Source organism: Phoca vitulina, unplaced genomic scaffold (assembly GCF_004348235.1).
Source record: "Phoca vitulina isolate PV1807 unplaced genomic scaffold, GSC_HSeal_1.0 scaffold57, whole genome shotgun sequence".
Lineage (NCBI taxonomy): Eukaryota > Metazoa > Chordata > Mammalia > Carnivora > Phocidae > Phoca > Phoca vitulina.
This window is the reverse complement of record NW_022589760.1, coordinates 1,782,932-1,806,524: the sequence shown is the minus strand read 5'-3', so window position 1 is coordinate 1,806,524 and position 23,593 is coordinate 1,782,932.

Below are 23,593 nucleotides of genomic sequence, written 5' to 3'. Positions count from 1 at the left end.
AAGATTTTTCTCCCAAAATAACCAAATTCACTTAATCAGACCTTCAATTCACCTGCCTTAGGCATCTACCCAAATTCCAGAATCCTTTATTTTAGCCATGATCCCTGAGAACCTCTTCACTGGGTCAAACCTCAAACAGGTTTTTAAAGTCTCCTTCACATTAGCCTTTTTTGTTTTTACAAAAATCTGTTCCCTTTCAAACACTTTGCAAAGAATCAAATGGTTAGATTAACTTACCTCATACTGTATGAAAACCTGAGTTCCTAGCCCCCACACTGAAATATTTAGTGTGCATGTACTGCACAGTCATACCTATCATTTATTTTTAATCACAATAGGCTTATTTTTGCCATAAAGCAATTTCAGCTTTTATTTCAATAAGGTAAGCAGAAGCAGTGCTTATAAAGAATGAACTTCATCCCCAGGGTCAAACAGCTTAGCAAGATTGAGTCAAACGGCCAATTTATAAAAATATATTTTAAAAATATCCCACATGTTAAAGGAAACATTAGAAGAAAAGTAACATACTTGGAAAAGTGAAGGATTTCTCTAATTTTATTATGAATGCAACCAGACATTAAGTCTTTAGGAAAGGGGAAGTCATTTTATGATACCACCCCCTCAAAGCTGTAGAACAGTGTTTAAGTAGCAGTCTGCCTTCCATAGCCAGCTCCCTAGAAATAAAGGGGGGGTGTCATATGACAACTTAGTACCCTAAACTAAAGCAGACCAAATTTACTTAACAGCAATCCCCACCCCCTCACTCTTTGCTCCAGCCCAAAGAACATTTTCCAGTTGTTCCAATGTTCTATACTCTTTCATTCCTCCAAGATTTCACATCAGCTATTCCCTCTGCCTAGAATATTCTTATCCTGCTACTTTGCTTGTTTTACTCTTAATCATCTTTCTCCAGCACCTGGGTGGCTCAGTCAGTTAAGCATCTGCCTTAGGCTTGGGTCATGATCCCAGGGTCCTGGTCAGGCTCCCTGCTTAGCACGGAGTCTGCTTCTCTCTCTCACCCTTCCCCCTGCTCGTGATATCTCTCTCTCTCTCAAATAAATAAATAAAATCTTTTAAAAAATCATCTTTCTCATCTAAAATGTCATTCTGTCAAAAAGCTTTCCCTGACTGCCCCTTCTCCACAAGTCTTAGTTGGTTGATACTGCTATATGTGATTAGAACATCATGCACTATCTCTGTCAAAGAACATATCATATCACACTGATAATAATTATTTATTTGCTTGCTTGATCATTTATATTAAACTGTAAGCTCAATAAAATAGAGACAATGTGTTTCTTTTTCATCATTGTATCTCAGTACCCAGCACAATGCCTAGTAAATAAGTATTTGTTGAATTAAATTGAAAACAACTGTATTTGACCTTCCATAGACACGAAAAGAGTAAACTTATGATTTGGAAATATAGCCTTCTCTGGCTATATAGTGTAGTAGTTATGAGCTAGATTTTAGAGTTAGCCAACTACACTATAAACTTTCTAAGAGCAGATACCATGACTTTCATATCCCCAGCATATTAGACAGTGTTGAGGATATGATGGGAACTCGGTAAATATTCAGTGAATGAATGAATGAACAAAGAGCTCTCATTTTAGACTTTCTCCCAATCAGGAAAATCTCATGTCCTTTGAGCATAAGGGAATCTCCACCAGGACCCTAACACAAAATATTCTCCATGAAGCCTTCTTTAATCCCCACTATGCCCTTAAACAGAAAGCTTTATACCAACCCAAATGAATACAGAAGGCAAACCTATAAAATATGAGTATTACACAAAGCTTAGAAGGAATAGTCAATAGGATGGGCAACCAAATCAGGATTCAAAATGATCTCAATAAACCAGAATAAAATGTCTAAACCAAAAAGACTCAGTTTAACTGAAATATGTGTTAATCCAGCATTTACTTTCAAAATATCAATTTCACAAGTATAGGATAGGGAGAGACTGGTTCTGACAACAGTTTGTGTGAAATAGACCTGGGGATTTTAGTTGGCCTCAAGATCAATATGAGCCAGCAGTGGGATGTGACTGCTAAGATGCAAGTGCAATCTAAAGGTATGCTAAGAGAAGTATTTTGTCCAGTTCACAAAAAGTAATGGTCCCATCATACCCTGTTCCAGTCCAACCACATCTGTGGTACTATTTTTCAACATTTTAAGAGAAACATTTACAAACTAGATTGAGTTCAGAATAAATTAACTAGAGTGGTGAAAGAGTACAGAAAACATAGTATATGGTAGGTAGCTGAAGGACCTAGGGACATTTGCGCTGAGAACAGAAAGTTTGGGGTCAAAGAATATAGCATCTCTGGGCAGAAAGAAAGGAACAAGATGTAAGGAGTGGGGGAGGGTATATGTAATTTGAAGAAGTCCCACCAATGAATCTAATACACACACAATCCACCATACCCATCCCCTATACATGGTTGAGTCCCCTGCTTAAACCCCCACCCCATGACTGGAAAAGTTTAAACAGAAACTGGACACCCACTGTCAAGGATGTTAAAGAGCAAATTATTTTTTGGAGCCAGTTGTTGGAGGAGATGTGTTGAGTAATGCCTCCAGGTTGTGCAGATGCTATGATTTTATGACCTTCTCTAAATTCCTAAATCATCTAGCTTATCCTGTTCCTCTGGCAATTACTATTCATTTCCTCAGACAGCATTTATATAAGACCTTTGTGAGGGTAGATTCTATGCATACAATTTTATGCAAAGGCTGTCAAATATTTAGCAAGTAAATGAATTCTTGAATTGTAAAAAATATTAAGGCTTCAGAAAACTGAATGTTAACAACATCTACTGGGAAAACACAGGATTTGGATTGAGAATACCTAGATTCTAGACCCAGTTCAACCACATATTAGCCTTTTGACCGTGGGCAAGTCATTTGAAATTAAGTAATATCTGTTTTCTCTGTAGGATAAGAATAATAATGCCTGCCTTAGCTATCACATGGATAATAATTAAATGAATAAAAATTAAATGAAATAGCATATGTTAAACTGAAAGGTGTAGGAATATTTCATAAACTATAAAGCACCAGGCACCATTTAACCCGCTGGCCTATGAATAAATGGTTGACTACCTCTTTGGCAGATTTCTATTGCTATCAATATCAACATCACTCCTTATAGGACCCACCTTCCACCCTCATTCCAACAGCACATAACCCTTTCTGAAGCCATTTGGACCTTCCTATGAGGCCTTATTCCTCTCCCTGCTTGTAAATATAAGTGAGTACAATGAACCTCCTAACAGTGTTTTGAGGTAATGGAAACCATTCGGTAATGGAAATTGGGTGGCACCTATACAGCCTTTGTAGCCTGTCTTTTAAGAACTCCTTCCTACCTTCATAACCCGTAACCAAGCTCCCAATTCTTCCTCCTAACCCTATGATGATGATTAGAGCCATTACAGCCACCCCCCAGCCTTCCTCTCTCCAAACAGCCCTCTTGAGCCTCCCTCCCCTTCCTCTTTACTTCAGTAATTTACTTTTTTCAGCTGGCTTCTGAACAACTATTCCCTGAAAAGTCTGTGAACAAAATCTGGACTAAAGTGCTAAAAATTGATATTGTGCCATTTCCCCTCCCTTCTCTGGGAACTATCCATTGATAATGAACAAATATCTTCTTATCCCAAAGGAATGAGCCACAGGGGGACAGGATTGCCATTATTCTGGGTATACTGAACCCTTTCTGGAATCCTTCACATACTCTCACATAGGCAACAGATTACTCTGAAAAGAAATGCCTCCCCCAGTCCACCTCTACTCTCTGAGCCCAGTCACCTTTTAATCCGTGACTAGGTGTACATAGTTGGCCACATAATCCAGTCTTGGGCTTGAAAAATTGGGTAGCAGACAGCATTGAGTTCCCAGTGATCTGTAGGTTGTGGCATGAATACTGATAATAAAGTGAGGATGTGTGCCCCTTCACATCCTCCTCTTCATGATTTTCCGAGATAAAGGTGGCACATATAGAGTTGCTTGTTATGCAATGTAAATTTGTGCATTTGAGGATCCACATAGCAACTGGATTCACTGACTGACTCTAAAACAACACAGATATTTAAAGTGATGTGAAGAGGTAGCCTCTTCACAAAAAAATTTGTGCTAAAAAAAATTGTGCTAAAGCCCCTGGCTAGGTTTCATATTTAGACACTAATACAATTTAAACAATTTTCACAACCTTTTGAGTTAGGAAATCATTCTTTGTATTTAACTTCTCTCTTCACTTATTCTTATAAAGTCAACTGGATAATGGAAAAATAAATCAATGCAACCAGCTGTATATCTCATATCACATTCATCTCTTTATACAGACAGGCACAGCCCTAAACTTACATAAGTTCCTCCAGACAGATGTATTAAGCTAGAGTTTGCAGTAGCATCTGCTGTAAGAAAAAAATCATGTTTTATTTAAAATTTTGTCATAATATATGGACTCTCATATAGAAAAAAAATCCTTCTCACTTCATGTTCTATGCTAGGACTGTGGAGAATCACAAACCAAACTTATAAGATCCCTATTCTAGCCTCACCTTTATCACTAACCAGTTGTGGGTCCTTAAGCAAATCACTTTCCTTCTCTGGGCCTCCATTTATACAACTGTAAAATGAATATAGTTGGACTAAATCAACTGTTCCCAAATAGCAGTCCATAGACAGGTACCAGTCAGTGACAAAATATTTATCAGTCATTCCTGAGCAAAAATGAGATAAAGGCAATGAAGTAAGTTTTTCATTAAGATGAATTTATTCAATTTTTAAAATTCTGAACTTATGGACTTATTGATATAGGACCACAAAAGGTCATTATTTTATTACCTGGTGATAATAGAAATGGTAATATTTTTCTTTAATAATGTCTCTACTTGGAAAAATTCAAAGTTAGCAAGCTTATCTTAGATCTCATATTCTGATTTTTAAATGTTATTGGTATATTACAATAAAAAATCAATTAGATGGTATCTAAAATCCCTTCAAGCTCTAAAATTCCTAGGATTATGCATCCTATAACCCTTTCTTGCCCAAGCTTTGCCATCTCTTTAGAGCCACATTCAAACGTTTTGTCTTAAGATCCACTCTAATGAGTCCCCATTTCAGAAGCACTTCTAAGAGATGTTAAAGGAATTTGTTAAAACTTGGTGGGTCTCCTTTACTCCCTCAATCCAAATCCCAATGAACTTCAATCTATAAGGTCCAAATGTTGGTCACTTCCAGTATTTGAGGATTCAACTATGTCTGATGTTACATTGAGAGAGAGGGAGAAAAGAAGGGAGTGAGAGAGGAGAGAAGGGGGGAGAGAGATAGGGAGATAGAGAGAGAGGACAAACAAGAACTTCACATTCCATCTATCCAAAAGATTTTGGGACACCAGGAATATCTGCGCTAAACATCACTGGCCCCAACATGAAGCTTTGCCTTTCTCAGTACCAGGCTAAAGAGTTTACCCAAACTGACCTCACTGCAGTCATCACAGATCCCGTTTAATCCACAGTGATGCCACTATCTCACATAGGTGCAGAGGTTTGTGCTTTTCAGAAACCTTTTCTACACTTTATCTGTTTGAAGCTATTCTATATAAGTTGAGCTTACTACCTGAGGAAGACACATCATTGGCATCAAATGTATTGCATAAAATCAAAAAATAGTTACCACTAACACAGGAAGAGTCTATATTATCCTGATTTTAGGTAGTCTTTATAAAAATGTCCCAGTTTACTCTTGGAGGCCCAACAGAAAATGAGTTTTCAGTGTGTGTATTTGCTTGGTTTGTGTGTGTTTGCATGTGTGTGTATGTGTGTATGACATAGCACATTTTTAAAAACACAGCTCCAGGTCAAGATTTTCCTGGCTGTACAGGACAGGTGACAAATCAAACCTGGTTTTGTTGTTTTTGAGAACAGTTCTCCTAAAGAGAATTTCTAGAAAGCTGGAGAACGGTAGCCTCATGGATGGGCCAAGGAGTTTTCAAAAGGAAAAAAAAAAAAACATCAGAAACTGATGTCATGTTTCAAAGACATTTGAAACGATCAGGAGACTCCTTAATGCAGAGCCTTTGAAACCAAAGTTGCCCTTCAGGTTGGAAGCAATATTAGAAAAGAAAGAGCTTCCACGAATTACTCTGTTCTGAGGCAGTGAAGATTATCTTAAAAGCTAGTGAATAGTATGGTTTCTTGCCAGTAACTGCAACCTGTCAGCTTGTCATTCTTTGTTCCCTTTTGCCATACAGTAAAGGAAAGGATAACCAGAATCAACAGGGTATTTTGTTACAAGGTGGTACCATAGAACAGCAGCCAGCACAGTATTTGACATATGGAGAACATCCAAAATTTGGTTGGGTGGTGGTGGTCACAGGATAACCATATACTTTGTTATTTAAACTGGGACGCATTTTAGGGTAAAAGTGGCAGTTATTAATAATTACACTAGGACAGCAGGTATAAACTATAACTGTCCCCAGGCAAACTAGCATGTCTGATCACTCTAGTTAATTCAGAGAGTGAATTTAATTCCAGACATTGGTGACTAAATAAAGGCTATAACAGTCTGATTTTAGACAGAGTACAGTCAAGTTGGGGGTTACTGCTTGATTCAGAAGTCAGGTGATTGTTCAAAGATAGCCAGGTGTTCTTCAAAGAGAGCTCAAGTCTGTCTGATTGTATCTCCAATTGAAGGCTTATAATGTTTTTAATTATGTAAAACTACTGATTAAGAAAGACAACTGTCACAGCAAAGAATAAAAAGCATGTAAACAATTTGACTGTATTACCATATTACCAATAGTATATAACAGACAAAATAACTTTCCATTGAAGATCCAATGATCTCAAGAGAATGAGAGAATTGTTTCTCCTGTAGGAACCCTCCCAAACAGCTCACTCCACTGCCAAAAAGCTAACTTATAGTAAAACGCAAGTGGTTCTTATTGAATATCCATGAACCAAGCCTTTCAGGCCCAACCTGATTGCTTGAGTTGAAGGATAGGCCCTTCCAGCCCTTCTTATAAGAAACTGAAAAGTGCGATGGATCCACAATGCAGCTTTTATATAACATCTGACCCTCTTTCAGCATATATCCAATAAAAATCTTTCTGATTTGAGAGTCTACCATCCAGTCATGCAGTAGCCATTTTCTTAAGTAATCTTTTCAGCTTCCTCAGAAAAGAAACTTGTCAGTCAGATTGATCAGAGTATCTACTATGCCAGCAAAGGCCACTTTACCAACAAGCAGCCACTTGGCAACATTTCAAGGCTTGTTCCAGAATACCTAGAAGCAATACAATTCTTGGACTGTAAAATCAGGGAATCCCAACAGCTCCAATGAAATTGGAGTTAGGTTATCCTAGATCCCTTAAGGAGAAGAAATTACCCTATTTGTTAACATCAAGGAATCATGTCCAAAGTCAACACAACTCTGAGGATATAGAAAAATGTACCTACATCTGTACGCCCAGTAAACATCCTCAATTCTAGGCTGCAAAAAGGATTATTGGCAAAGAAAAGATTTAAATTACCCTTATAGCATGTGTCTCCTCAGCAAAACACCAAATGGCCCTTCTTCAATGACCAAACTAATGGAGAAAAGATATATCGACAGATGGTTACAAGATATCTATTGAGCCAATTACTATAATACCTCTCACCAATGCTTTTAGCAAACATTGAGCAGCCATCAAAGTACCAGAAAAATACCCGGAAAGTAAGCAGCAAAGGGGAAGTATGGTCTGGCTAGTCAGAAGCCTGGGTGGTTGTTCCTGAGTAATTAAGAGCTGGCTTAAACATTCATAGATTATAACCTTACATGTAAGGCCAGTTCTTGACTAACTTTAAGCACCTTTCTAATTCTCCCCTTATAACCAGACTCTCACCCAGTCATTTGATGCTATGCCAAAGATGCTAAAGACTTGTTCATTTCTGATAAACTAAATGCTAATATATTACCTCTCTACTTCTGCATGTTTTGAAAGAGGATTTTAGTGGACAACTTGCCTCTAAAGATAAACACACCTATTGTGGGACAGTAGACAGCCTGGTTTAAGGTACATGTCTCTAAAAAGAAAACAAAACTCTAGCTTTTTCAACAACTCATTGGTTTACCTTGAGAAAGTTACTTTACTCCCATATTTTCTCTTCAATGGAAACAATGGAAGCTTTGAACTAGATGACTTATAACTACACTTCCAGTATATAGACAGTCTAGGTTAACTTTGGTTAGAAGAGGCTAGGAGTTAAGATGGTGGAGAAGTGGGGGGGGGAATCCTAAGCTTGTATCATCCCTCAAACACAGCTAGATAAACATTAAATCATTCTGAACACCCATGAAATCGATATGAGGACTAAGAGAACAAATTGCACATCTACAGGTAAAAAATGGTCACATGGTGGAAGGTAGGAGCTGTGAAGAGTAGTTTTGGGGTGAAAAGAATTGCAGATGCTGTGGAGGGGAGGGATTCTTGATCATGGAGAGAGGAGCAAGAGAGAAAATGTGAGAGAGAGAGAGAGAAAGAGTGAAAGCAGTATGCAGGGGGTTGCGGAAGAAAAACTCTTCCCAAAAATCATTGGCTGGGAAAAGGAGAGGGGCTGACCACCACAAGTTTTTATAAGCAGCAGAGCTAAATTCTGAAGTTTTAGAAGTCCACATCATCACCAGGGTCATGTCTGGTGGGCTTAGCAGTGCTCCAGTGGGGAAGGAGTGCAGAGGCCTGAGAGTGGGCAGCATGGTATGAGGATCCCCTGGGTCACACAGGGAGAAACACTTCCCCTGCTTGGAATGCACCTGGTAGAGGTGGCACGGCCTCTCCAGGGACAAAAAAACTGGCCATGCCAATGTGCTGCCCTGTTCACTAGCATAGGAACAAAGACACTGGCTGAGGACAGCAAACCTTGGTACCAGCTTTTTGCTGTGATTTACCATAAACTCTGAACTACTGCATGGTTCAGAGGATCTCCCACAGAGGATCAGCTCAGGTCCCTAAAATTTGAAGTTTTGAAACCCAGCCACACACCTAAGACAAAACACAAGACTATTGTGCCACCTGGCAGGCAGAAAACTCAGACACAGACAAGGTGAAGGCAGAGATATGACAGAAGCTGGGGACACAAGAGGGGTGATTGCCTGCTCTTCTGTGAGGGCTTCCTGAAGAGTGGCAGGTGCGAACTCCCCACTCCCAGGACAAGAGAGCAGGGGGACACCGTTCCTCCCTCCCCCACCCATCAGCACTGACAGACTTCAGTGAGCAACACAGCACCCCCCCCAGTGGAGGCTGGAGCCACTTACACCAAGTCCTGCCCCCCTGCACCCTACAGGTGCATCTCCACTAAAGCAAGTCTGCCTGAGAATCATGCAGCAGGCCCCTCCCCCAGAAGACCAGCACAAACCCCTCACATGTATCAAGTCTACTAATCATAGAGTGCTACAAAGCTTCAGCTCTAGGGGAAATAAGATCTAGCTTCTTTGGGTTTTTTTTTTTATCTAACTTCTTTTAACAAGCAAACCAAAACTCACCTAGTTAAAACTTGCCCATGGTGGACAAGTTCTGAACAACCCCCACTGCAGGCAAGGAGAAACTCTGCAGAGGACTGACCTGAGGGAAGGAACAGCCAAAACACAACAGCAGAGTGCACACTTTGAAAACCTCCTGAAGCACCAGGCCCAAGACAGTATAGGTACTCTTCTTAATACAGCCATTAATCTCAAGAGCAGGAATATAACAGACTTTCCTGAAAATCACACACAAAAAAAACAGATACCTAGACAAAATGACAAGACAGAGGAATTCACCCCAAAAGAAAGAACAGGAAGAAGTAATCACCAGGGATTTAATCAATATAGATGTAAGTAAAATGTCTGAACCAGAATTTAAAACAACAATCATAAGGATACTAGCTGAACTTAAGAAAAGCATAGAAGACACTAGAGAATCCCTTACAGCAAAGATAAAAGAACGCAAAACTAGTCAGGCCAAAATAAGCAATGGTATAATTGAGATTCAAAACCGACTGGATGCAATGACAATGAGGATGGAAAGCAGAGGAATTAATCAGTGTTATGGAAGATAAAATTTTGGAAAATAATGAAACTGAAAAGAACAGGGAAAGAAAAGCATTGGATCACAAATGTAGACTTAGGGAATTCAGCGACTCCTTAAAGTGTAATAACATTTGAATCATAGGAGCCCCAGAAAAAAAGAGAAAAAAGAGGCAGAAGGTTTATTTGAGCAAAAGATAGCTGAAAATTTCCCTAATGTGGGAAAGGAAACAGATTTCAAAATCCAAGAAGCACAGAGAACTCCCATCAAATTCAACAAAAGCCAGCCAACACCAAGACATATCATACTCAAATTCACAAAATACACAGACAAGGAAAGAATCCTGAAAGCAGCAAGGGAAAAAAAAAAAAAAAAAAGACCTTAAGCTACAAGGGAAGACAGATCAGGTTCTCAGCAGATCTGTCCACAGAAACTTGGCAGGCCAGAAAGTAGTGGTGTGATATATTGAACATGCTGAATGGGAAAAATATGCCGCCAAGAATATTTTACCCAGCAAGGCTGTCATTCACAATAGGAAGAGAGATAGAGTTTCCCAGGCAAATAAAAATTAAAGGAGTTTGTGACCACTAACCCAGCCCTGCAAGAAATATTAAAGGGACTCTCTGAGTGGGGAAAAAAGACCAGAAGCAACAAAGACTAGAAAGAACAGAGAACATCACCAGAAACACCAACTTTACAGGTAATACAATGGCACTAAATTCATATCTATCAATAATCACTCTGAATGTATATGGACTAAATGCTCCAATCAAGACATAGGGTATCAGAATGGATAGAAAAACAAGACCCATCAATATGCTGCTTACAAGAGACTCATTTTAGACCTAAAGACACCTGCAGATTGAAAGTGAGGGGATGGAGAACGATTTATCATGCTAACAGACACCAAAAAAAAGAAAAAAAAAAAAAGCTGGAGTAGTCATATCAGACAAACTAGATTTTATTTTTTATTATTTTAAATTTTAAATATTTATTTATTTGAGAGAGAGAGCATGAGCTGGAAGGGCAGAGGGAGAGGGAGAAAGAATCTCAAGCGACTCCATGCTGAGTGTGGAGCCCAACACAGGGTTTGATCTCACAACCCTGAGATCACGACCTGAGGCGAAACAGAGAGTCAGATGATTAACTGATTATACCACCCAGGAACCCCAGACAAACTAGATTTTAAACCAAAGACTGTAACAAGACATGAAGAAGGGAATTATATCATAATTAAGGAGTCTATCCATCAAGATAATCTAACAATTGTAAATATTTATGCTCCCAACTTGGGAGCACCCAAATATATAAATCATTTAGAAACAAACATAAAGAAACTCATTGATGATAATACAATTATAATAGGGGACTTTAACATCACAGTTACAGAAATAGACAGATCATCTAAGCAGAAAATCAAAAAGGAAATAATGACTTTGAATGACACACTGGCCCAGATGGACTTCATGGATATATTCAGAGCATTTCATCCCAAAGCAGCAGAATACACATTCTTTTTGAGTGCACATGGGACATTCTCCAGAACAGATCACACACTGGGTCACAAATCAGTCCTCAACAAGTACAAAAAGATGGAGATCATACCATGCATATTTTCATACCACAATGTTATGACACTCAAGTCAACCCCAAGAAAAAATTTGGAAAGACTACAAATACATGAAGATTAAAGAACATACCCTACTAAGGAATGAATGGCTTAGCCAGGAATTTAAGAAGAAATAAAAAAATACATGGAAGCAAATGAAAATGAAAACATGACATTCCATGACATACAAACTACCAAAACTGAAACAAGAAGAAATAGAAAATTTGAACAGACCCATAACCAGCAAAGAAATTGAATCAGTAATCAAAAATCTCCCAATAAATTAAAGTCCAGGGCCAGATGGCTTCCCAGGGGAATTCTACCAAACATTTAAAGAAAGGTTAATACCTATTCTTCTCAAACTATTCCAAAAATAGAAATGGGAGGAAAACGTCAAAACTCATTTTATAAGGCCATCATTACTTTGATTCCAAAACCAGACAAAGACCCCACTAAAAAGGAGAATTACAGGCTAATATCCCTGATGAACAAAAATGCAAAAATTCTCAACAAGATACTAGCAAATCGAATCCAACAGTACATTAAACAAATTATTCACCATGATCAAATGGAATTTATTCCTGGGCTGTAGGGGAGGTTCAATATTTACAAATCAATCAAAGTGATACACCACATTAATAAAAGAAAGGGTAAGAACCCATATGATCCTCTCAATAGATGCAGAAGAACCATTTGACAAAGTACAGCATCCATTCTTGATAAAACCCTTAACAAAGTAGGTATAGATAGAACATTCATCAACATCATAAAGGCCATATATGAAAGACCCACAGCTAATTTATCATCCTCAATGGGGAAAAACTGAGCTTTTCCTCTACATTCAGGAACAAGATAGGGATGTTCACTCTCATCATTACTAGTTAACATAGTACCAAAAGTCCTGGCCTCAGCAATCAAACAACAAAAAGAAATAAAAGGCATCCAAATTGGCAAGGAAGAAATCAAACTTTCACTATGGGCAAATGACATAATACTCTATAGAAAACCCAAATGACTCCACCAAAAAATTGCTAGAATGAATAGATGAATTCAACAAAGTTGCAGGATATAAAATCAACATACAGAAATCTGTTGCATTTCCATACATCAATAATGAAGCAACAGAAAAGAAATCAAGGAATTGATCCCATTTACAACTGTATCAAATACAGTAAGATACATAGGAATAAATCTAACTAAAGAGGTAAAAGATCTATATTCTGAAAACCTTAGAACACTTACGAAAGAAATTGAAAAGGACAAAAAGAAATAGAAAAACATTCCATGTTCATGGGTTGGAAGAACAAACATTGTTAAAATGTCTATGCTACCCAAAGCAATTGACACATTACATACAATTCCAATCAAAATACCACCAGCATTTGTCACAGAGCTCAAACAAACAGTCCTAAAGTTTGTATGGAACAACAAAACACCCTGAACAGCCAAAGCTGTTCATCCATCAAGAATGGATGCTGATGTCCACAATTGCCAAAATACAGAAAGAGCCCAGATGTCCATCAACGGATGAATGGATAAAGAAGATGTGGTATATATATAATGGAATAGTAGTCAGCCATAAAAAAAGAATGAAATCTTGCCATTTGTAATAACATGGATCAATCTAGAGTATATTATGCTAAGTGAAATAAGTCAGTCAAAGACAAATACCATATGATTTCACTCTTGTGTGGAATTTAAGAAACAAAACAGATGAACATAAGGGAAGGGGGAAAAAGAGAGAGGTAAGCAAACCATAAGAAACTCTTAATGATAGAGAACAAACTGAGGGTTGATGGAGGGAGGTGGGTGGGGTATTGGCTAAATGGGTGATGGGTATTAAGGAAGGCACTTGGGTTTTTTTGTTTGTTTGTTTGGGGTTTTGTTTTGTTTTTTAGGAGGGCACTTTGTTATGATGAGCACTGGGCGTTATATGAAAGTAATGAATCACTAAATTCTACTCCTGAAACTAATTTTACACTATATGTTAACTAACTAGAATTTAAATAAAAATTTGAAAAGAAAAAAAAAAAAAATTTGGTCAGAAGAAACTTCATCTACAGAAAAGGCTGACCTTATTTACAAATTTTATTTGTATGGACATTATGACCACCCTGCCCCATATACACTCAAATCCAGATACTTGGGTGATAGTTTCAGTCATGCCACTGGATTATTTTGGGTAAATCACTTAACTTTTCTGGGTCTTTGTCATTCTCTGTAAAAGTAAAGGGATGAAATGTACCAGTAAATTTCAAATGACATGGAGGCCTTGGATTTCGTATGCCCATAGAGCTCTGAATCCCTCAAGAATTGCAAGAGAGAAGGCAAAAGGAAAGGCCAACAGAAAAGCCAGTCATGTGAGACTCTTGGACACCTATCCCGATCATGACACTGATCAGAGCAGTTCTGCTTTTATCTACATTACTACTGGGGTTAGGTAATATTTCACTTGAAAAGGCGGTTCAACAAATGAAAGGAAATTTGAAAATCATAGAACTAAATTGTTCCCTGAGTTCTGTTTCATAAAGAATAAGTACTTATTTGTTAGATGACTGATTCTATATATCTAAACCAAGCACCAGCAAACTTTTTCTGGGAAAATCCAGATAGTAAATATTTTAGGATTTGTATGCCATTCAATCTCTGTCACTGCTACTCAATTCTGCTATTGTAGTGTGAAAGTGGCCTCGTTGAACAATATATGAATGAATGGTCATGGATGGCTGTGTTCCAATAAAAATTTATTTATAGACCCTGAAATTTGAATTTTATGAGATTTTCATGTGTCACAGATAGTATTCTTCTGGTTTTTTTCCAATCCTTTTTAAATGCAAAAACCATTTTTAGTTTGCAAGTCAAATAAAAATAGGTGATGGTCCAAATTTGGCCAATAGACCATAGTTTGATCACTCCTGTTCTAGACCACATGATACAAAAGAGAAAATCAGATGGAAAAAAAACACATTATTAAAGGTTATAATCAGTAAATGAACTTAAAATACAACTAAACAATCTCTCTTTGCTGTAATTTACAATGTAGTCTGGAAAAATGAGAGCACTAGAGTTAAACTAGATGTGTGCAAAACCACATCTGCTATTTACTAGCTTTGTGACCTTGAGCAATTTAAACTCTCTGAGCCTTAGTTTCCCTATGTCATGTAGAAGTAAAGGCCTTTTACAATCTGTTGGAGGAAATGTGGTACAAATTATTTGGGGAACAATTTAGCAAAATCCATCAAAATTATATCTGTTCCTACTCTTTGACTCAGCAATTCCACTGCTAGAAATTTAACCTCAGGATATATTCACAAAAGGATGCCATGAGAAATGTACATGATCGTTCACTGAAGTATTATTTATACTAGCGCAAAACTGGAACAACTCAAATGCCCTTTAATAGGGGACTGATTAAATAAATGATATATCTACCTGATCATCTGCTATGCAATCATTAAAAGAATGAAGTAGATCTATATGAAATGCTAAGAATCTACCTCCAAGGAAGATTATTAAATGGAATAAAAGGTACAAAATTATATCTTATAGTAATTTTGTTAAATAATTGTTTAATGGTGATGATAATAGTTCTACTTCATAGAATTGTTAAAAAGATTAAATGAGATAATGCATGTAAGAAATAGCAATTTAACTTCTTAGAAGGAAGGGACTTTTTTCCCTTGTATTCCCTACAGCACCTAGCTCTTATGTCTGACATGTAAATGTCCTAAATAAATATGTGAGAGGCAGTGTTTCATAGTAGATTGAGGGCATAGGATTTTGTGTTAGACAGACCTGGGTTTGAATCCTAGTTTTACCATATAATTGTGTTACCTTAGACATTAACCTTTCTGAGCATCACATTCCTCATCTTTAAAATAAGGAGGGCGTGTATAAAATATAAATCACAAGGCTATTGTAAAGCTTAAATCTGCTAACATTTATAAAATGTCTGTTATATAGGCTTTGGTGGATATTTTCTATTTGTGCCTCCATATTCATTTCCTCTCTCTGTGCTCCACTCTGGGCCTCAAGAGGAAAAATTCTATTGACTACATCAGCTGGGCTCCTTTGCCCTCGGGCTTTCAATTGAGTCCAACCAATGAACAGCAATGGCAAGAAATAAAATAGGAGAGAAAGGTCAGATTATTTATTCCACCCACTCCTTCTCTTTCAGGCTATGATTTGGCAGTTCTCATCACGTGGCTCTCTCATTATGGATCCCCTTTCCAGGTTACAGTAGTACCATTTTCTCCCCTTGTCCCTTCAAGTCTAGGGTGGTGATCACCTCCTACTGTTATTAGTCTCAGGATACTTCACCATCCCTTGTTGGTACCCATAATCCTGTGCACACCTTTGTAAATGCTCCCTTCATCAGTGTCTCTTCAGTTGTCCTTTGAGTGTGTTATCTGTTTCCTACTAGAACCCTGACAAACACATAAATGTTAAGTAAATATTCATTACATTACCCCATCCTTCTGAATACATATTTCTCCATATGCTGCTTTCATTTTTTAATACAAGAATACCCATCTCAAAATGTAATATAAGTCTAGATCAATTTTTTAAGCAGAAAGATTTCTCTGCCCAAACCTGAATGATCCTTCATTGAAGAATTATATAGTCCTACCTTCTTATTTGCAAATATCTTGCAATTTGTTGAAACAAAGAAAGAGGTGGGAAATCTGTCTAGTAGATTTAACAGAAAGTCCCTGGTGTAAATTGGTTGACTCCTCCAAGGCCCCCCCAAAAAACAGTTTCCCTTCATCTTTGGGAGTTGCAGTTCTGTTTTAATGAATCTATGGACCAGGCCAATGACAACATATAGTTGCTGAAGTCCTGAGCAAATTTCTAAAAATAGCTGTTGATAATAGAAAGACTGGAGGTATCACATACAAAACTGATAAAGATTTTTGCTGGTTTGTTTTTAAATAGTATAATGTGTTAGTAAAGTGACAGGGAAATGGATATGCTCATTTAAATTGGTGAGAATACATATTGGTAAATACTTTCAAGAAAGTGGCTTGAAAATAAGTATTAACATTCAAAATGAGTGAGACATTTGACAGATTTGATCAAGTAATTTTGGAAGAAATAATGTAAGACTCAAAGATATATGTAAAAGGATATTCTCACAGAACTGTTTATTAAAATAATATTAATGTTAAAGTAAGGGAATTGAGTAAAATATTATAATCCATATAATTAAGTACTATACAGTCATTAAAAGTATGTTATCAAGTATATTTGAAATTATAAAAAAAGTTCATGACCTATCATTAAATGTGAAGAAGAAATGTTTATGTATATATAAATGTATGGATAGATACAGATACATAGATAGAGAAATATAGATATAGATGTATGGTGGTAGGCAGAATAATGGCCTCCCAAAATGTCTACCTCCTAAATTCTAGAACCTGTGAATATGTTCCTTTATGTAGACATGACTACAGAAGAATTGTCAGAGGGATGAGACCTTGCTGTCTTGGAAGACAGAGGAAGGGAATTATGAGCAGGCAGCCTCTAAAAGCTAGAAAAAGCAAGGAAATGGATTCTTCCCTAGAGTCTCTAGATAGGAACACAATCTTGTTGATACCTTATTCTTAGCCCAATGAGACTCATTTCAGACTTCTGACCTATAGAACTTTAACATAATAGGTTTGTATTAAGTCACTAAGTCACTAAATTTATGGCAATTTGTTACTGCAGCTACACACACACACACACACACACATGCACATGCACACACACACACACACACACACACAAACCAATTAGCCCTGCCACTGATTCTGGGGCCCTCTTTGTACTAGTCAAAGTTACCATCTTTGTCCTAGTAGCCCCCAGGCATCTAGAGTATGCCAGGTCCTGTCAGGCCTCTGAGAAAGGAAAGGCAAAAATCAGTTTCTTGGAAAGCCCCTGGAAAAAGCTGGAACTTTGAACATGTGTTGCAACTTTTTCAATTCTCCAGGAGAATCTGGGATCTAGAGATCTTTCACACACTCACTCTGTGCAGATAAGGAGGAGGGGCTATGGCAACTGATTTCATATACTAGTTCAAATTACCATCTTTGTTCTCACTAGCTCCCAGGTGTTTAGAGTGTGCCAGGTCCTGTCAGTGCTTTGAGACAGGCGAAACAGAAGACAGTCCCATGGGTACCCTTAGAAAATTGGAATGTTAGACATGTGGTCTAATTCTTTCCCTCTCCAGAGAAATGCTGGGGGCTGTGAATTTCCTTCCAATCATATAGTGTTGATCCAGTGGTACGGATTATAATGAAAGAATGTCTTGAATATACCTACTGGCTTCAGCATGGCTGGTTTTGCACTCACCTGTGGTACAGAAGCCCCTCAACTAGTTTCTGGATTTCCCACATAGGGAATTTGACAATGTATTAATGCTGATTTGGTGTGTTGGGGGAAAGGAGGGTCCAGGGCCTCCTATTCTGCCTTATTGCTGATATCATCTCTGTTCTCTCCCTATAGATAGATAGATGATGATAGATAGATGATAGATAGATAATGATAGAGAGAGAGATAGAGAGATAGATAGATAGATAGATAGATAGATAGATAGATAGATGATAGATAATGTGGGGTTTTTTTCAGATATATTTATGTTGTACATATAGTTCTAGAATATTCAATATCAGTGCAGTTTCAGTTTTTGGTGCAGTGACCACACTCCACTATTATGTTATTTTATCAGAATGTATTCATCTATTCTTTCGTTCATGTATATTTAACATGTTTCTAATATTTTACTAATAAAACAATGTTTCAGTGAACAAACTCACAAAGATATCCTTGTGTTTATCTAAAGAAGTTTCTTTATGATATATACCTAAATGTGGACTTGCTGTGTTACAGAGCATGTGAAACTTTACTACATATTGCTAAACTGCTTTCCAGAGTATTTGTACCAATTTACATTTCCATCAGCAATGTATGAGAATTCCTGTGCTCCACATCCTCACCAACACTTTATATTGTCAGACTTTCAAATGATTGCCAATTTGATGGCTGAGAAATGGAATCTAATTGTAGTTTTTATTTTTATATCCCTAATAACCAGTGAGGTTGTGCATCTTTTCATATACTTACTGCCCATTTAAGTAGCCTCTTCTGTGATTTGTTTATTCCTATCATTTGCCAGTTTTTGTCGAGTTGTTTGACTAAAGTAAGAACATTAGTAGATGTGCTTTTATATATTTTAGAGAAAAATCTCTGGTTATATACACAGCTTACTGTTATATTTTCTTGTAGAAACATTTTCAATTTTAATGTAGTAAAATGCTTCTTCATTCCTTTTGTTTTTGTCTCACTTAAGATAGTCTTCCTTATCCCAATGTCATATTTTCTTCTAAATGTTCTATTTTCTTCTAAATGTTTTATATTTTTGTTTTGGAAATTTACATCTTTAGTCTATTTGGAACTGATTTGGGGGTATGGTATCAAGGAACAATCTAGTTGTATTTTTCCATGTAGATTGCTAGTTGCCCCATCACCATTTATTGAGTAGTCCATTCTTTCTCCAAAAATGTGTATCAAGTTTCCATGTGTTGTTTCTGAGATTGGTCTATTTTATCTATCCCTGTACCAATATCATACTAGCTTAATAGAGAACTTTATAGTAAATTTTAATATTTTGTGGGATGAATCCTACATATTTTCTTACCATCTTGTTCTTTAAAAATTTCTTGGATGTTAAAAAAAATTCTTGAGTGTTCTTGCTCTTTTATTTTTCCATATAAATTTTAGGATCAGCTTAGTAACTTACACACACACACACACACACACACACACATCCTTTTTTAAGTTTGATTCAAATGGTATTGGAATTTAGATTAAATTAGGAGGAATTACTTTAGGAGGAATTACCGTCTCCTCAATATGATGTTATCCCCAGTTGACTTTTGTAACCTTGCTGAACCTCTTTATATCCAATTATCTCCCTCCCACCTTACATGTTACTAATATCAGCTAATATCAGACTAATATCAGGTAATATCAACTAATATCAGACTAATATGACCTTACATGTTACTAATATCAGCCTTTTATTTTTATATCCCTTGAGTTAATCATTATTGGTATTAATACTTTATAGAATAAATACTTATTAAATTTACCCACATTTAATAATTTATTTTCCAACTCTTCTTACATCTCATTCCCTTTTTCTGAATTCAGTGCTGTTCATTATTTCACCCTCACTTTTAAGCAATTGTCTTACTTTCTTCTGACTTCTACTCTTGCTATTGAAAATTCAGTCAGACTAATTGTCATTCCTTGCAGATAAACAGTCCTTTTTTTCTGCTGCCTTTTAAGGTCTGCTCTTCATCCTCGGTGTAGTTTCATTATGATGAAACTGAGTATAGATTTATTTCTATTTTTCCTTCTAGGGATCCATTGCACTTCCAGAATGTGGATTAAAGTTTTCCATCAATGCTGAAAAATTCTTAGCCATTATTTTCTCAAATTTTGCCTCTCCTCAGTCTATTTTCTCTTTAAAATACCAGCTATTATTTATAATCTGCCTATTTGCATAGTTTCTTACTACTCTTTAATGTTTTCAGTCCCCTCTCTCACTTCTATAATGATTTTAAACACTCTAATTTTATGGACTCTATCAGATTGTCTTATTTGGTGATGTTCTTGAGATTCTAACCCTGCTTTTTGTTGTATTTACACTTCTCACTTGTGGTGGTATTTTTTTTTTTCATGAGACTTTGGGTTGTGAGCTCTTCTTCAGTAGAACTTTATATGTGAAGATCTTTTGCAGTCTAGTCCTATCATTCGAATCAAATTTACCAGGAACCAATTTTATTTTTTTTGTAATTTCCCTTCTTTTCAATTTTTTTTTTTTAAAGATTTTATTTATTTATTTGACAGAGAGAGAGATAGCGAGAGCAGGAACACAAGCAGGGGGAGTGGGAGAGGGAGAAGCAGGCCTCCCGCCGAGCAGGGAGCCCGATGTGGGACTCGATCCCAGGACGCTGGGATCATGACCTGAGCCGAAGGCAGACGCTTAACGACTGAGCCACCCAGGCACCCTTCAATTGTTTTTACTAAATGGGCATTCATCCATCTACAATTTAGTTTAATTAATTTTATATAAAATCAATTACACTTGATATACTTTTTGTATCTTGCTTCTTTCATTCAATGATGTTTGTAAAATCACCTATTCATTTTTTTTTTTGTTTAGCTATAATGCATTTACTTTTATAGCAATCTTAGTTTTCCATTATATGAATATACCACACTTCATTATCCCTTTATCAGTTGATGGATATTTTGATGGTTTCTAGTTCTGAATATTGATAACAGTGCTGCTATGAACATTCTTTTATATCTACCCTGGTGTTCTTATGCACACATACCTTTATGGTATATATCTAGGATTGAAATTGATGGGACTATGGTATCTGTAAAACCAACTTTACTACATAATGCCAATTTTATAAAAAAGATTATATCAATTTATATTCTCACCAGCCCTGAGAGTTCCTATTGCACTGTTCCTTGCCAACAATAGTTAATGTAAAAATTTTAATTTTGTCCATTTTGTCTCATTAAGGCTTAATTTTTCTCCCTTATTTCCAATGTGGTTAGCCATTTAGATTTTCTCTTTAGTGGTATGTGCATGCAAATCTTTTAACCATTTTTCTTTTTTCTTTTTCCATTTTTTAAATTTTTATTTATTTTTTTATTTGAGTATAGTTGACACACAATGTTACATTAGTTTTAAGTATACAACTTAGTGATTTGACAAGGTTATACATCATTCTATGTTTACAACAAGTGTAGCTACCATCCGTCCTATTACATCACTATTACAGCATCATTGGCTATAGGGATATGCTGTGACTTTTACTCCTGTAACTTATTCATTCCATAACTGGAAGCCTGTATCTCCCTCTCCCCTTCACCCATTTTGCCCAACCCCCCCTTCTTTCCATGGCAACCAACAGTTTGTTCTCTGTAGTTATAGGTTTGATTCTGCTTTTCATTTGTTCATTCGTTTCTCTCTCTCTCTCTCTTTTTTTTTGGATTCCACTAATAAGTGGAATCATATGGTATTTATTTTTCTTAGCCTGATTTATTTCACTTAGCTTGATACCCTCTAGATCCATCCATGTTGTCTCAAATGGCATGATCTCATCCTTTTTTTGGCTGTATACTATTTCATTTTGTATATATTCCACATCTTCCTTATCCATTTGTCTATTGATGGACACTTTGGTTGCTTCCATATCTTGACCATTATAAATAATGCTGCAACAAACATAGGGGTGCATATATCTTTTAGAATTAGCATTTTTGTTTTCTTTGTGTAAATGCCCAGTAGTGGAATTATTGGATCATATGATAATTCTATTTTTAATTTTTTGAGGAATCTTCATACTGTTTTCCACAGTGGTTGTACCAATTTACATTCCCACCAACAGAGCATGAGGGTTACCTTTTTCTCCACATCCTCTCCAACACTTGTTATTTCCTGTCATTTTGATTTTAGCAATTCTGAAAAGTATAAGGTGATATCCCATTGTGATCTTGATTTGCATTTCCTTGATGATTAGTGTACTATGTTGGGCATCTTTTATGTGTATGCTGGCCATCTATATGTCTTTTTTGAAAAAAAAAAATGTCTATTCAGGTCCTCTGCCCATTGTTCAATCATATTGTTTGGGTTTTTTTCTTTTTATATTTTGGATACTAACTCTTTATCAGATATATCATTTGAAAATATCTTCTTCCATTTGTGGTTGCCTTTATGTTTTGCTGGTGGTTTCCTTTGTTGTGCAAAAGCTTTTTATTTTGATATAGTCCCAATTGTTTGTTTTAGCTTTTGTTTCCCTTGCCTTGGAAGACATATCTAGAAAAATGTTGCTACAGCAAATGTCAGAGGAATTACTTCCTGTGTTCTCTTTTAGAATTTTTATGGTGTCAGGTCTTACATTTAGGTCTTTTTTTAAGATTTTATTTTTGTATTTGAGAGAGAGAAACAGAGACAGTGAGAGAGAGAGCATGAGTGGGGAGGAGAGGGAGAAGCAGGCTCCATGCTGAGTAGGAAGCCAGACATGGGGCTCGATCCCCAGAACCCCAGAATCATGACCTGAGCCAAAAGCAGACACAACCTACCCAGCCACACAGGCACCCCTCACATTTAGGTCTTTAATTCATTTCAAGTTTGTTGTTGTGTATGGTGTTAGAATGTGGTCCAGTTTCATTCTTTTACATGTAGCTGTCCAATTTTCCCAGCATCATTCATTTATTGAGGAGACTGTCTTTTCCCCCTTGCACACTTTTACCTCCTTTGTCATAGTTTAATGGACCATAGAAAAGTGGGTTTGTTTCTGGATTTTCTAGTCTGTTCCATTGATTTATGTGTCTATTTTTGTGCCAGTACCATACTGTTTTGATTATTACAGCTTTGTAGTGTATCTTGAAATCTGGTATTGTGATACCTCCAGCTTTGTTCTTAGGATTGCTTTGGCTATTTGGGGTCTTCTGTGGTTCCACACAAATTTTAGAATTATTTGTTCCAGTTTTGTGGAAAATGCTATTGGTATTTTGATAGGGATTGCATTGAATTTGTAGATTGCTTTGAGTAATATGGACATTTTAACAATATTAATTCTTCTAATCCATTACTGAGAACCAATTTTTTGTTAAATACTTGGCTTGAGAGTTCCTGAACCTGGCAAATAGTGTAAGTACAAACTTCAAATCTATGAGAAATATAACCTACTATTGCAAATTTTCAGGAAAGACTTTTCCTCATTCAGATACCAGACAATGACAGGCTTCCTTGTTGTTTCTCTGTATTATTGCAGGTAATTTTCTCTAGTCCATCATTTCATTGAAATTATAGCACTTTGGCTTCCTGGTTTTATATAAAAGGCACTTAGCACTGACCC